The 12,298-nt window shown below is 41.4% G+C and overlaps 1 protein-coding gene across 2 annotated transcripts in view; it reads right to left on the reverse strand.

The window, feature by feature from the left end:
- The window catches only part of LOC116398542 (gamma-aminobutyric acid receptor subunit pi), a 74,975-nt gene that overhangs the window by 46,259 nt on the left and 16,418 nt on the right, over nt 1-12,298 (reverse strand). The window contains exon 1 of one of the 2 annotated variants that reach the window (XM_031874928.1): nt 7,354-7,572. The exons of the other annotated variant lie outside the window; for it this stretch is intronic. The gene's annotated coding sequence lies outside the window, so the exon portion shown is untranslated. Of the gene's footprint in view, nt 1-7,353; nt 7,573-12,298 lie in introns of those variants that run through there. 2 annotated transcript variants of the gene reach the window in all.

Consider the following 12,298-nt stretch of genomic DNA (forward strand, 5'->3'; position numbering starts at 1 on the left):
TTCTGCCTTTACTGCCAACTTTGTCACAGTCAAACGGACTGCAGTTAATGACATCCCTGAAGAAGTGCAGCACGAATGGTTAAAGGTTTCAAACGCTGCAGATAAGCTCATTCAACAGCCGTGCATTATATAACATATATATATATATATATATATATATATATATATATATATATACAAGGAGCACTAAAACTAAGAAATGAACAAGAAGTCAGGCATCTATCGTCCCCTTCAGTTTCTTGGTTAAATGCCTTCAGCTATGACAAAGTTTAGCATTAGTGTGCAATTTATATATCTTTATTTGTTTCCCCTTGTGAGAGCTTAGCATTGGAAATAATCATTCATGTGAGGAATCAGCCCATCAGTAGGCTACGTGCCGTGCCTGTTAGTCCAGAAAAGTGATCACCATCATGTGAACTCGTTTGAACTCTTTCCAAATTCACAGCTGCTGCTGAAGCAATATTTTTGCAATGCTGTACATCAGCAAGAAAAAAAAAAAGTGAAATCCTCATATTTCCACTGCGTCGGTTTCCTCGCTGACTTGCCACTCACACAAAGACTGAGCAAATGACTGAGCGTGCTCCACTTACACCCCAGAGTGCACCACTTCTGAGTGATCACAGCTCAATGAAGGGTGTCAAAAAAACAAATATAAATGTGTTACCTTTGGACCAATGCACTGGAGACGGTATGAACTCAAACAAGGGGAACTAGTGGGAAAGTGCTTTTCAGCATTTTTTTAAACGCGTAACATTTCCTGATACAAAATACATTCAGATTTGTTCCTGCTCCAGCAAATATTATTTACAAGGTGCTGATTTGTACGTTTAATACTTAATTACGTGTATTCATCTTCACCAGCACTTTGTGCTTGGACCCCCACTGTAGACTGCCATTATAAATGATTATACATGCAGCCTGGCAAAGCATTAAAAAGGACTCAAATGACGCCCACTCGCATATGGAAGCAATTCAGTCAGTGCATAACCTGGCAACCCTGTCTCCTGCAAAATGACGCTCCCATACACCTAAATTGCACTCTCAATTACGTATTTCCTCCCAGATACTGGCTGCCATTTTAAACAGTTTGTAACACATGGTGAACATTGTAAATTGAAATAAAACAAAAAACGACTTAGTTTAAGTGACAAAACTAATTGGTTACGCAGATTCATTCAATGCAAATGCTTGACTGCCTCGTATATCGCTATATATTCTAGGAAGGGAAGAGGATAGTTTTGACAGAGTAAAAGATTGCTAGTCTAAAACAATGGTACAAGATTTAAAAATACAAACCAACTGATTGAAAAAGATGCAATGCTATGTACAATATAAGCAACATGGATTATTTTGATCTGCTGCTAGAGGCGTGCTTTTTGCAACATGTGAACCAACAATTTGAATGCTCCAGCATCACTCACCACATATTGATCCAAATTAGCTTCAACTCCAGAGCAATAATATGGAAAACTGCATGGGGGAAATTACGCAAATTAACAGAATCCATGCAACCAGCTTGAGATCTGGACTCTGTGTACAACTCAATGTGAAGACAAATATAAAGACAAAGTTCCCTCCTCAAAGCTCCTCTTGTCACAAAGATTGTGACTGCCATCATAAAAATGATCAGACATATGATCGTTTGTGTATATGCCCCAGTTACTCAGTGAGAAGATCTGGTGGACAGTAAATGAGAAAAAAAACAACACTATCATTTATTTTTGGTTTTGTCACTACCATGTGTAATTGAACTCATCTGTCACTGTCTGTGGATAACGTTTTAATCTATAAAGAAAGTAAATAAATTACACACAGATTTCAGACAAGCCTTCCTGGTCTTATTTCACATTCGGGGTACAGAACCTCGGACCACAGCACCTTTGTAAACACATTTGGATGAGAAACCGTGCACATAGAAAGCTGGCTCTTGACTACGGCTGTTTTAACCCTAATCTTCAAAGCACCAACATATTTGCTTACTTGTTATTTTATGAGATGAGGCAGGGATTTTATCAGCGCCCCAAGGTTAGGCAGTGCTCCAGATAACGCACAGACATCTCCACTCTTCAGCCCATGTTTTTCTCTTAAATCTGATCTGGCATCAGCCCGAGCTCGGTGACCATCATGATGAAGTGAAGGACTCTCCAACGCGGGAGGACGGCTAACAGCCCGTCGAAGTGAAGCCTGTCTTTCAGCTGTGACTCCGACCGCTGGCAGTTTGATTTTAAGCTGACTTGAAAAGGGCAGTAGGAAATATAAAAAGATGTCAGGCAGAACTGAGTCATTCCATCTAATTCTCTGGCTTTTCTCTCCTTTTGTCGCTCTCTCAAGGTACTTATTCTTGGCAGAGTGGATGAGTCACGTCAGTAGCATGTCAATCTTTGTGGCCTCCGAGCTGCTAGCTAATACCCAAACGCACACCTTCCCCCAGTTATTCTCATTTTTCTTTAATTTTCAAGATACCTTAACATTGTTTACTCATGTAAACAAGTAAGTGAGGGACAGCTAACCAGACGCCATACTTAGATGAGATAATAATTACTTTTTTTTTCTTGTTGTAGTGGCGTTCCATGCAAGAAAAGCTTTTTTGTTTTATTTCATGGTTTTGATGAAAGACAAGACAAAATGACAACATACAAAAAGTTTTGCACCATGTATAATTTTGGCTAGCTAACCAAAGTGTACACAACAGGAAAAATAAAATAATTTTCTGCTACAAACATGGTGTCTGGTCAGCTAGCCATCCTTGTATGCTACATGCTAACGTACTTTGTACAGCTAAAAGCTAGTTATGTTAGCATGCCACATGTTACAACGCAGCTGCATTTGTTTGCTGAAATATTTCAGCTAACGTTAGCTTAACATGATAAAAAATAAAACTATTTTAAAGAATTACCCAATAGGTAAATATAGCTTCCGTGTTCCTCTCACCATCTGTTCCTTTCACTAATAGCTGCATAAAATACACTAAGTAGTTTAGGTGAGTAGCAGTAGTGCTGCATAGCTGTAACAGGTCTTTTTCCCAGCAGACATTTTGACATGTTATAGCTGGAGAGGCACAGGTGTAATGGGTTCAATTAATGATGCCTGCAGTCCACTACAGTTTGGCCCTGCTGTTGAGGACGCTGCCTCACTAGCTTTACAGGGACACCATTCATGTTATTAGGTACTATATTCTTGCTGTGACAAATCAAAAATTTCGCTGTGAAAAAGGCCTCTTTACAGATTTATTAAAGCAACAACATTTAGAGTGGGTTCTCATTTATTTTTAAGCAAAATGAGTGTATACATCTTCACTTCGAATTCAGGCATTTATTAAAATGGCAGAATGAAAATATTATGAATCATCTATAAGTAGCTTACTAATTAGGAAATTGTGTTCCTGGCTACATATTTTTCTATCGGCCTTGTTTGTCACCTTCAGTCCCGGCTTTCACAAATCCCTTGGGATGCACAAATCCAACTGAATCAGAATCAGAAACGGTTTATTGCCAAGTACACATACAAGGAATTTGGCTCGGTGATTTGTGTGTGACCATTAACATAGTGCAATAGTAAAATACATCATTTAAAAACAGAAAATATATTTCCCACACTGATTTTGATAGCTCAACTCAGGGAATTAGCTAATGCTGAGCATCAATCTGATAACAGCGCTCTCGTATAGGAGCCTTCTCTGCCTTAGCAAGTGATATATTTTGAGCACATTATTATCTGGTCTCCTCTACCAGCATCGGCCCAGCCCCATCTCTGCCCTAACAGCTTTAGGTCAGAACCTAAATATACGAGTCTGATGACATTTCAGCCAGTATGCTTCATACACACATGATATTGAAGCATTCTTCCCAGCTCTCAAACTTCAATCCAGTTCAATTATATTGGATTTCCTTCAAAATTCCACAAGTACATCGGAGTAAAAAAGAATCGCTAATGTGAGAGTGATGGAATAGAGTAATGGAGTATTTCACTGTCTTGTAGACTATCCTCATAGAATATCTTCATGTCTGTCATCAAATGATCTTAGTGAGGTTTTCAATGTTGAGTCTTTAAGGTTCTTGCCACATGTCTAACCAACATTTCTTATTATGTAAAAGTGACTTTACTCTGAGTACTCCTCAGAACTCCCGACAGAGACCCTCTCAGTCTCTTTCTCTTCCTTGCTCTGTCTCTTCCTCTCCCTTTCTAACACACAAAGGCAATGTCTCTCAGGAACATTAGGGGCCCTGTGGACTTAGTCTAGGCGGAGGCCTCTCCTCCCCTGTTTCATCTGTGGGTTTAGAAGTCTCGATGCAATGCTCTGAGTGACTTCTACTTCTCATCATCTCAGACACGTCTCTGGTGTCCATCACTCTGCATTATTATTGGGATGAGTCAGCAGTGTTGCCCCTCAAACATACTGTACGGGGAGGAGATCTGCAGGCGTGCAATTACAGCAGTGGTGAGGACGATGGGGAGGAGGAATCGGACGAGATGGAAAAGTCATAAAAATGGAGGTTATAATGATAAAGTAGGGATTGTGTTTAAAGGAATAGTTTTTAAGAAATACCCTTGGTGGTATTTGCCTTCTTGCCGAGAATGATTGGAAGAATGTTATCGCTCTGATGTATGTTCGTATGGTAAATAGCTACAGCCAGGAGGTTAGGGGTCCACATGAAAAGCGCACTAATGAACGCAATGAATCGCAAACTTGTTTCTTTGAGCGCCCTTGGTTCCAGAAGTAAAGTCCCATTCATTTTTCCCCATAGACCATGTTACATAACAGTTGACACACTTCCGTATTTCAAATGGACAGTGAAACTCTCCTCAGCAGAAAGATCAACATCTACATTAGAACATTTCTGATTCTTTGATGAAAAATTTAAAAGGAACAAGCTTGTGTACCTAAACTCTTTGGGAGAGAGGTTAACTACCACTCCCACGGTGCATTGCCTTAAGAAAAATCACAGAGCTGCAAATTCTGTGTGCCACTGAGGGCGAGGTGGAGCTAAAGGTTACACTGTTGAGATTTACGACAGCGATCCGCATATAAAATTATATCACTTTTGGATTCTGAGCAAAGTTTGGACGAATGGGAGAAAAATAGTTTCTCTCGAAACATAATTGAGAATGCATTTTAGTTGTACGGGAATGTAATTTTGTAGGAAACAGGTTTGCTACAGTAAATCTGGCTTTTTTTCTTCATAGCAACAGCATCCAAGGATCATGGGTATTGTAGTATAACATGACGGACAAAACTTTAGAGACGAAGTTAAAAAAGGAAAGACGGCACTCCAATTTGGCAAGACACCCTTCTTCATCGTGTATTCTGGCAATCACAACCTTGGTTGAAATAATTCTAATGCTATAACATTAGCCTACAGGGTTGTTACGTCATCCAGGAGAATCCTGTGTTTCTATTGGCAACATTGAGGGTTCTGAGAAATAATGAGAAATGAAGATATACCGGACTCATTCACAATAGACTAGAACATACTGTACGGAACTGCTTGAGAGCATCTGTTCCTTCTAGACCACACCTCTGGGCTTTGGCCACATTTCACATGTAATTACTAGCAATCCTTGGAAAAAAGAAGAAAAAAAGAAAAGCCTGAGGGGAACCAGTTGATCTGAAGACACATCTGGACACTGTGACAGCTCGAGAATGGACAGTACCAGGACTCGGGCCATCAGATTATATTACCCATGACACATGACACTGTGCCACTGAGTCGAGGCAAGATCTGGTGAGACAAAAACCAAGATAGGGACGCAACTGCTGGCCCGATGCACCTGCACCGCAAACTAACCTGATGAGTCTAGAAGTGCTTTGAGTTGATGAATAAAACATATCAGAAAGTGGGGTCATAAGGTCTGCCACCTGACGTAAGGGACGTGCTCCAAATGGATCGTTCTTCCAGTGGAAGGCAATGCTCTCATTAAAGCTCGAAAGACCACAGAAAGCAGTCAATAAGCAGGTAGAAGAAGCAAACTGAGAGGAAGGAAAATCAATACAGAGAGAGACGACTAACGAGGAGGACAACGCTGTCACATATCCAATGAGGCACTAGCCACTCCAGCCAATTTACTGTTGTTTGTTTTTTTATTCTTGCATGCTGTCCATCTGAGGGGGAGAGAAAATAGGGCTCTGGAGTTTTGATGATAACTGAGAGACTTCTGCTTTATCTCCACACACGTAAATCTCTCTCCTCTCCCTTCCTTCTTGTGCGCCAGCCGGCCTATACACAAATCTGAATGGGCAGCTGGCAGTTTATACCCAGTGAGTGAACAAACAAAAAAAAATCTGCACCAATTAAGCGTGCCTTCACAATCTGTGCCCATTGCGCTGATTGCAGGCGTCGTCACTGAGGTAAATCTAGTTTGAGAAGATAGAGAAGGATACGGAGGGGGGGGAATAGAGAAGGATATGGAGGAGGGAGAGAGTCGTCTCGAGGCATCACGGAGCATCGGTCCTGATTTTGATTAGTTTTTTTTTATCGCAGTGGAACGGAGGCATCCCTGGGAGCATTAGTGTGTGTGTATGTCGACATGACAGCTTAACTGTCTTTATCTGATGCAGAGCCGCTGGCTGAAGATTGGCCACAGTAGACGTCCCCATTGATAAGAGCTACCTAAAATAGGTTAGACTGGTTTGTGGATGTCTGCAGGCTGTGTGGTTTAACCCCGATTCATTCTGCATGAATGTCTCTGCATCAGCCCGAGGGTCTCCATTAAACTCAGCCCTGACCATCACCTAAATAACTGTCATCCTTAAGAAAATCACCCCTGTGCCCAATTAAAGGCTGCAACATTGAAATAGTTAAATGTTGCTCCTATTATAAACTGAGCTCAACCCCCCCAAAAAAATAAGTAATTAATGGTGGGGAAATCAATCACAGAATAAAGTGTTAAGCAAAGACTCGTTAACCCTCTCGCCCTCGTTCACATCGAGAGAGAGAGCATCATGTATGTGCTGCTGCACCAACAACAGCTCACACAGGCAGACTTAATTGAAAGCAGTAGAATTTAGGAGAGAGCTACACACACACACACACACATACAGGCAAACCATGTTTGGCTGTTAAGTAACACCAAGTCATGACTACGCACGAACCTTTTTCGAAAGGATTTTAGAATATTTCCGGATTTAATAATAAGATAAGTATCACCCAATACTTCAAAGTTGGAATCATCAGACTTTTTCCCTGTCCAGCCTGTATCCGCTATTCAAAGGCGCGCTGGTGAGAAAAGGCGCACGAGAAGACACTCCAAAATTCGAGGCGCAGCAAACGCGAGCAGGTGCCATCCACCGTTCAAAACAAAATACAAAGAAAAAGAAAGTCAGCCAGGGTTATGGAGTTAGAATCCGAACTTTACCTGGAACTGCGGATCGCCGTGAGCACGTCACAGATGTCAGCGCATCCTGGAAATAACAGTCCGTATGCCGTAAGACAATTTCCCGTCAGATCGGTGTGGTCGCAAACGTGACTTTCCATCCAGTTTTTGTCGGAGACGGCTACCTGCTGAACCGCGCATACACGTGCCCGCGCGAACAACTGGTTGTGCTCCGTAAGCGGATTCCCATTAACCACTGTGGGCTGGACGCGCCGCTGCGCAATGACGCACGCCGTGGACTCGCAGCTGATTTGGAGTCTCCAAAGCTGCCCGAGATGAATATCCGACATGTCCGTCGTGATGTGATGATGTCGGCTTTGCATCAATTCATCTTTCATTACAGCATGAGGGTTTTGTGCCCCAACTACTTTTTAAGAACCTCTTCACACGAGACAAAGAGATTTAGTGTATACGCACAACAATCAAAGAGATCATACAGGAGAATGATGCATATTGGCACACTACACATTAAGTTTATTATCATTATGTCTCTATTTTGGTTCCTTGAAGAAATCAAGTGACATTATAATCCTGCTGAACGCTTCACAGCAGCACTTGAAGCTATTACACTTTCAGTCAGCGTCGCAGAGAAACACGGGTCGCTCTAAAAGGAGGCTTCAGGGCTACAAGTCAGGGCGGAGGAGCTTTGTGCCAAGGTGTTCTCCTCTGATGGATGGAGCTCGACAACCCTCCCCGGGCCTCAGCGTGGGCGCGCTGGGAACACTCGTCCGAAACACCCCAAGGGGCGCGAAGGGCGGTCAGTCAGGCAGCAGCTGATCCGATCTTACCTCACATGTGTGCCCGTAACCGTTGCCACTCGGTTCTGATGAGGTTGCATAAAGAGTGGCACGGGCTGTTCAACTGAAGCATGCTTAAAGTGCAGAGAAATCCCTTCTGCCCCTGGATGTATTAAGCTTCCCCTTCCAGGGAGGCTGCATGCTCTCTAGCTGACCCCTGACCCCTGACCATAGCGGAAGAGGAGAAAACCAAGAGGAGGAATTCATCATGGGGATCATTGAGGTCTTAGAATGGAGCGGCAGCATGCATTTCAAAGAGGCAGAGATACTCTGGAGGCATTCTATTCTTAAGTTAAATCAGGGTTGACCAAACTTTTTACTGTGGGCCATGTATTGACAAGGAGCCAGAGGCCAAACTATATCAATGTATGTTTTCTAGACCACAAAACCCCAAAGAGCCATAAAAACTACATTTCTGTCGAAACAAATATGCAACAAACAGTTTAACATTTTAAATTACAATCCTTTTTTGGTGTGCCCACATATTACAAAAACTACGTTGATTCAACACTTTTTAACTCGAACACATGGACTAAGTGTCCACTTAAAATATATTATGATGTTATGTGTGAATCTGTAAATAATGTTGTTTGTCCATGGCACTTAAAAGATAACCATAGCAATGTAAACGTAAGATGTAAATCGGTCTAATATCCAGATGTAACAAACAGAAAAGGCAGAATTGGTAAATGACTGGTTTCTGTGCCATTCACAGTCGACATCCAGTGTTTAAGATGTGCAATGTACATACAGTGTAATGAGAATTGGAAATAAAAATACATTAAAAAAAAAAGTATTTTGATCAGAAATAGTTTTACAGTCAGAGGAACTGACATTGTAGCGACCTCATTCACACTCTGTGTTGTGTTTTTTACTCATTTTCACTGACAGTTGCACAGGGGTGCTAAAAACATCTAAAAGGTCAAAGCCATGTGTCCTGGCACTTTTGTTCATGCCTCCCTGTCTGTCAGCCAGTGTTCCCTAGCTGTCTCTATTGTGTGTATTACTGTGCCACAAACACTGGTAAGGAAGAAAAACAACTCTTGGAAAAGATATGAAGATATGTTTTTAAATTATCATTTTTGTTTATTATTTTGATGTCACATTATATTAATGATATAATTATTTATCATGGCACACAACGTTTACCATTAACAGATATTAGCCAGTTTATCTCTCAAGAAAGTGTCTCGCAAAAGGGTCACAAGGTAAATCTGTGGTCACAAATTGAGTAACAAAGTAGAAAAGCAGAAATAACACATTTCTGTAACAATACCATACCTACATTTTTCAGATTTGTACTGTAATATTTGATTTCTTTTTCTTTCCAACAATTCCACCTCCTACTACATATTCTTGAAATACAATTTGTTTTGCTAACTGTTACTCACACAAATAGTAATTGTCATTTTGTTGTATGGAGCTAAAAATGGAACTGATAAAACTTCATTTGTAATAGAAAAATACAGTATGGTCGTGTGACTATTGAGATCTTGCTGCTGCTTTTTTAACAGTCCAAAAAGAAATAAAAATTCACGTCCAGAGACGATGACACCTGCCATGTCTTGCCGTCCCCGTCTCGTGTTATGGGCTTAATATCTTCTGAAGATCCTTGAAGATCCACCAGGGGACCCATTCCCCCATCATTCTTTATGCAAAGAGGAATGGACAGGTGAAAAAGACGAGGCCGCTAACTTGAAGGCCATGGTGCTCTCAACCTTTTCCTCCAATGACAGGTGATGAATCTCTCCTTTATATCTTTTCCTGTCTCATTTGAATCCTGGTACATGTCACGTCCACCTGAGCCCTCATTCATCTGCTGCTGCATTCCACCCGGGGTTACATGGCCATGCGCATGTTTTATGCATGATTTATGTGGTGCTGTGTTCTCCGAGTTCCATCACTTAGACCTGGGTCACCAGTGGAATCCAGATGAAAGGCGCACACCCTGAAACCGAAGCATTCATGCATTTGTCCAGTGATCTCTTGAGCCCTCAAAGGGTCAAGAGCGCGATCAGTTATTCATATTCAGGGAGTTACGAGCTGCTGCATATGCAGAGAAGAAGATATTTCCCCAAGTAAGAAGTACGTCTTTGGAGCGTTTTGGCTGCAACGTTTAACGTTCGACCACAGAGCCAGTGGAGCTTGCTAGGGATATTAGCATGGTCATACATAATGCAACATTCCATCAACCACAATCCTTACGTTTGAACTATTAATCAATTTAACAAAAGCATTTTCATCAGTTTGCAAGGTGACCTTGCCCTCCCCAAACTGCGTGATGGATTTCGAGGCAAAGCCTCAGAAATCACTCAGCCACAATGTATTTCCTGGGCAGAAGCGCGTGGGCTTTGCAGAGCTGGTTCCATGCTGTCAACCATGGGATCTGCTGCCCTTGAGGTTCTATATGGCAACAATTTGTGTACCATCGAAGCATCATTATTTCTCAAATTTATCTCGGCCCTGTAATTTGCAATAATTCAGAATGGACAGCAAATATTTATCTTCGTGAGCTGCAGGGACTACAGCCGTATGGAATCCAGTGTTAGCCGTGTTAGCTAGCTCCTGTTGGCTTGAGTTCGCACAGAGAAAGACTTTCTGTCTTTCTGCTCTTCACAGTGTTGTGTGTCGTTCTCTGAAGGACATCTTTAGATTCAAAATGTGGCAGGAGTGACTGAATGAACCGGTAAACGTTGGCTGCTCCTGTAAACACCGTCTTTTTGTTTTGATGCTGAATAATACACCTAGCTCACAACCCCGACTAGCTACTTAGACGGCTAATTAAGTAGCATGTCACCATACGTGCCATTATGAAACGCCCCTTTTAAAAAGGGCATATTTGATTGAAAATTTTAAATGAAAATTCACATTAAATAAAAAAAGAACTCCATAAAACTCTTAGGATAAATAAGGGTAATGAATATATAATAACAAAAAAAACAATTGCAGAATAATGAGTTGAATTTTGCCAATTCATTTCCTACATATATTTGACATATTATTGTGATTATTTATACTATTGAACACTTTCGGTGTCCATACAGCTGTAGGCATATACAGGTGCGTGTTCAGATTATCAATGGCCTCCCCAAGTCCCGCCCCTAGCAGAACCAGAAGGTTTTAAGTAGTTTGCTTAAAGGGCCAGTGTGTAGGATCTGGCCGCATCTAGCGGTGAGGTTAAAGACGTGACAAAAAACGTAAAAAAAAGATGGCCCAATCAAGAGCCAGTGTATGGTTTGTCCACTCTGGGCTACTGTAGCAACATGGCGGCCAGCCCTATGAAGAACACCCACTCCGTGTATAGATAAAAGACTTGTTCTAAGGTAACGAAAACACATTTATTTTTTTCAGGTGATTATAATATCAAAATAATATCATATTTCCTTCCTGCCAGTAGATCCCCCTTAATGCTACGCACTGGTCCTTTAATAGTATCATTGATAGATAACCGATCAGGCCAACTAGGCCCAGGCCGCCGGACCGAAACCTCTGTATGAGGTAACAGTTAACATTTCTTGTTGGAAGGTCAATCAAACGACAACAAAGAGACACAAAACGAATACAGAGAGACAGATAATGACCTCAAAAATACAAGAAATGACTAGAACAAACATCTTCAGTTGATGTTTCGTCTCTTACAGTCTGGACGTCTCTTATCTGTGTAGGATGGGTGGGGCTTTTAAATGTCCTGGGGGCCACTGTTTCATAATTTGCTATGGCTGTAGGCTATTTGGAATTACATATACAGCAGTGGCTAAATATTTTATTTACTTTGTTATTGCAGTGAAAACACTATTAATCCTATACATTTTATTATTGCCAAGAGCCAGGGCTTTAAACCTTCTCCCTGCATTCTGAAGATGCTAAACCTGCCCCATGTCATATAATGGCTATAATCACTAGAAAAGAAGTCCAATGCACACCGAAGAGGTGTTGCAATATTGATGATCTTAAATGGAGTAAGACCACAAGTTCCCTCATTAAGCTCTCAGTCACACCATATAGAGTCATTGGTTGGAGCCAACTGCTTGGCTTGTACTGTGGAAAATAGACAAAGAAATATCGACTAGAAGCACGCAGTCACGGTGCTCTCCATGCAAAGCCTCACTTAGATTTGTGTATATTGAATA

Source organism: Anarrhichthys ocellatus, unplaced genomic scaffold (genome assembly GCF_004355925.1).
Source record: "Anarrhichthys ocellatus isolate YVR2014 unplaced genomic scaffold, GSC_Weel_1.0 scaffold3, whole genome shotgun sequence".
Classification (NCBI taxonomy): Eukaryota; Metazoa; Chordata; class Actinopteri; order Perciformes; family Anarhichadidae; genus Anarrhichthys; species Anarrhichthys ocellatus.